We start from the raw sequence: 4,607 nt of genomic DNA, 5'->3' as shown, positions 1-4,607 counted from the left end.
TAAGGATTTCCAGGTGATTGTCTATAAATTACACAAACGCACACGCGTTAGTATAATAACCCAATATTTACATTAGTAATACCCTCCCCGAGACGACATTACAACGGCTACGTTGGGTAGAACCTCGACAGCCGTTACGGAACCCTAGATCAATCGGGCAGCGTATCTAATACGTAACCGGGGTTATAATACTTACAACAAGGCAGAACTTCGTTATTTAGGGGGTATTTTTCCCGAGGAAAAAGTATACTACGTAGAAATTTGAGAGAAGATCGAGAGATGAACGAATTGAAACTGAGGATGGAGGCCTCAATTTATAGCGACTTTTCGACTTCCCTCGCGGCCCGCGAAGGCTGTAACCAAAGGCTACGCGGCTCGCGACCTAGGGGGTCTGCGGCGTAGCGTTGTCCAGTCAACAATCTAGGTTCGACAAGTGGTGGACACGTGGCAGCACCGGGTTTCTCCTCGTGGCCTAACTGTCGCGACCCGCGTAAGACCAAGGGGTGGTCTTCGCGGCCCGCCAAGGACTAATAAAATGGTTTTTTAATTAATTTTAATAAAAATAAAGGTATTCGGGGCCCGTTTGCGTATACGGGGTGTATTTTAGTACATACTGGGGCATTCTAAATATTTTTAGGGTGTCGGATTATTTTAGGGTTGTTATATCCTCCCCACCTTGTTTTAGAGCTCATCCTCGAGATCTACTGGAACAGGTGTGGATATTTCCTATGCATTTCTGATTAAAGCTCGCATGTGTATTCTGGTCCTCTTTTGGAGTCCCATTTCATTTGGACTGTTGGTGCATACGTCTGTCGACTTCGTCTTGTATCGAGTCTTGTTTTGTAATAGTTAGATCAGGGCACAGAAATCGAGAAATGGTTTTATAGGTAATTTCGCATGAAATGACACTTTGGTCATTTCATATGAAATTAGGTAATTCCGCACGGAATTATAATTTCACTTGAACCATGATTTCGTTTGAGTTAATTTCGTGCGAAATTAGATTTCGCTTGGACAGTTCATGCGGAATTAGCTCACCTATAAATACCCTTAGTGCCATTTCATTTGTAACGAAATTATTTCCGACGGCGAAGCTCTGTCGAAGTGTCTACAGCATTGTAATCGATCTAATATCAATCAAAAGACAGTTTAAAGTGATTTCTCGTGCAATTCAGCTGAAACAACACTGATACATCTGTTTCCGCCTTTTGTATTGGTGAAGGCCTCTTCTGATCGACTCATTTGGGGTCCCAAAACGATCCTACAAGTGGTATCAGAGCTCTGGAGGAAGAGTTCTTACCATTTCAGCTGCAATTTTTGTTTTCTACACCTTCTTTTCACAATTAAACTTGATTTCATGGTTAAAATGGCTTGATTTTCAAATATAATGTGCGTAACAGTGTTTTAACTAACCCTTGAGAGTTTCAGACATTAATTCGGTCTAAAACAGTTCAAAAGTCTAATTTCGTTTGAAAGTTGATATTATTTCGTTCGAACAATTGCTGTAATTTCGCACGGAACTAGTCGTAATTTCGTTTGAATTCGCTATTTCCTGTGAAAAACTCATACGAAATTAGATTTCGTGTCAATTTACTTGATTTCGTTTGAAACCAAGCTAATTCCGTACGAAATTATATTTCGTTTGAGCCGTTCGAACAAAATCACTAATTTCGTTTGAAGCTTATTTCGCTCCAAGAGGTAATTTCATGTGAGAGGGTAATTTCGTGAGAAGCTTCAGGGTAATTTCGTTTGAAAGGTAATTCCGTGTGAAAAGGGATATTTCGTTTGACTAGTAATTTCGTTTGAAGAGGAATTTCGTTTGAAATTGACTGATTGTGAACCATTGTATACCGAAACATGGGGAACGAGTTTTATAATGCCTTTGCTAGCCCAATGACTATTACTCAAAGTGCGATGCTAGAAAATGAGACGGGGACAAATCAAAAACCGCCTAAGCTTATGAGTATTGAGGAGTATAGTGTATGGGCAGAACGTTTTGAAAACTGGGTTCAGGCATATCATTTAGATGCTTGGGAACATACTGAGGTTCAATATAGTAGACCAGTTGGGGATAATAGAGTGAAACTTCCAATTAGAGAATTGAGTGCTGATGAGAAAAAGAAATACAAAGATGAGAAAATGATAGTTAGTTTGTTGCAGCAAGCGATTAAAGAAGACATCTTGATTCTTCTTCAACACAATGGAAGTGCACATTCGATGTGGGTAGAGTTGGAAGCAAAGTTTCTTGGGAGTGATGAAATGCTCAAGAACAAAAAGTCGCTTATGAAGAAAGAGTTTGATCTATTCCGAGGACTGAGAACTGAAAACACCAAACAAATCATTGAAAGATATTGCAATTTGTTGAAAAATATGAAAAGATTAAGCATTCACAAAGATAAAGACGAATTGATTGAAAAGTTAGCTGATGCGTTGCCACATGATGAGTGGGGCACGTATCTTATGATGCTGAAAAATAAACCAGGTTTTAATGATCTAACGCTGAGTGATTTTATTAAACAGCTTGAAGCTCAAGAGATGGAGCAACGAAAGATAGCGAGGATGAAGAACTATGATGGAGAACAAGACATCGGTTTGTATTACAAAAGTGGTGTTAGTGAGAAGACCAATTTGTCACCGAGAAGACCAATTTGTCACCAAAGATTGAAACTACTTTCAATGCAAAAGGTTCTTCTAAAAGTTCATCTCAGGGATCAAGCAGCAAAACATGATTTACTTCATTTCCATCATTTGATCCACATTTTTCTGCAACAAAGAGTGGCAAAGTTCTTCAATGTAACATTGCTTTAAATCTGGAAAATGATCAAAACTACTCGGAAGAAGTTGCAAAAAGTCATATGTCATTACTGGTGACTGTGCTAGAGTCGTATGGAAGCTTGGTAGCGGGAAAGATCGGAAATCCAATGTTGACTAAAGAGGATTACGATCAAGTTGATGCTGAAGAAATGGAGTTGATGGATATAAAATGGTGCTTAGCGAGCGTGTTGAGAAGAGCTGAAAAGTTTAAACAAATCACGGGAAGAGATGATTTCCGTGATGCAAATGTTTCTACTTTTTGATTTGACAAATCTAAAGTTACTTGTTTTCGTTGCAGGGAGAAAGGGCATTTCAAGAGAGAGTGCACAAATCGCGAAGCAGGTGGAGCTCAAACTCCTTTTGGAAACAATGACTACTATCGAAAGGCAATTTATCATCAAGTTGCTCAACAACCGTACCAACAAGAACAACCACAAACTGCACATGCTAGGAAGGTGATTGAAGATTCATAGAAAGCTTGTCTGGTCAATCAAGATCAAGGAAGTTCATCAACAGGTTTCAGCTGGGATAAATTTATTTCAGAAGAGAGTAAAGCATGTTTGTTGAACAAAATTCAAGATCAAGATGATGAAAGATTACCAGAAGGGTTTAGCTGGGAAAATTTTAGTTGGGATAAGTTTTGTCTGGATAAAGAACTTTTGAAGAGTCAAGCTTTTGTTGCTCAAGTTGTTAAAGATGATGGCGATGTTGATGATTATTGGGCAGAAAAAATGAAGAAATATTTAGCCAGGCAAAGTAAAAAAGTTGAAGAAGAGATATGCGGGATAAAGAAGCAGGAAAAAGAAATTCCCGTGTTTGAGATAAAGAAAGAGGCTGTTGCAGAAAAAGTGCCTGAGAAGTGTATGAACTGTGACTCTCTGATAAAGCAAAACAATGAATTGATTCACAACTTGAACAGGATAAAAGAGTCATATGATGTCCTAAACAAAGCTATGAATCAATACAACGAGTCAAGCAGTGAACAAGCTACAGCAATGAAGACGCTTAAAGGAGCATACATGAGACAACTTGATAGTGTTAACTATTACACTGAAAAGTGTGCTGAGCTTGAATTGAAGTTGGAAACCCAAAGAATTGAAACTGAAAGAGTTAATAGATTGTTAAAAAGTTATTCATGTTATACTTTTGTGGTTGACAGGATTTATCCGATAGTAGAAGGATTGAAGACGTTTGAAGAAGAAAAGACTTCGGAAGAGAAGAAGTCTGAAACAAAAGAAGATGATGAAGTGAAGATTTCTGGTAAGAAACCAAGTGTTGTCTATAACAAGTGTCCACCCCCGGTCGAAAATGGATATTCTCCTCGAAATCCAAATCCGGAAAGAGTAAAAAAGGCAACAAACTTACAGTGGGAGTCTGAGTCGTCAGATAATTTGCTAGAAAACATTGATGTCACGTTCACATCGTCTGACACTGATCATGAGTCCGAGTTAATAAAGATAGTGGTCGATCAGGTGTTGGATAAAGATGAAACAGAGGAGTCAAAGTCGGAGTCAAAATCAGAGTCAAAGTCAGAGTCCGACATGTCAAGTCAAAAAGTCAAACAGGGAAAACGGGTTTATAATAAAGAATTTCTGTTGTCAAAATCAAATTTGAATGACAAATTAATCAAAGTGGCATATACTTTGAATGATTCAGACAAATTATATTTTGATGAAGATTTTCCAATAAGAGGTGTCAAAACTGAAATGATCAAAAAGGTTTTCAAACTTACAGAAATTAATATTTCTAAAATAAGAGATTTAAATCTTACAGAAAAACCAAAACCTTACACC

Source organism: Helianthus annuus, chromosome 5 (assembly GCF_002127325.2).
Source record: "Helianthus annuus cultivar XRQ/B chromosome 5, HanXRQr2.0-SUNRISE, whole genome shotgun sequence".
NCBI classification, from domain to species: domain Eukaryota; kingdom Viridiplantae; phylum Streptophyta; class Magnoliopsida; order Asterales; family Asteraceae; genus Helianthus; species Helianthus annuus.
This window is presented reverse-complemented; position numbering follows the sequence as displayed.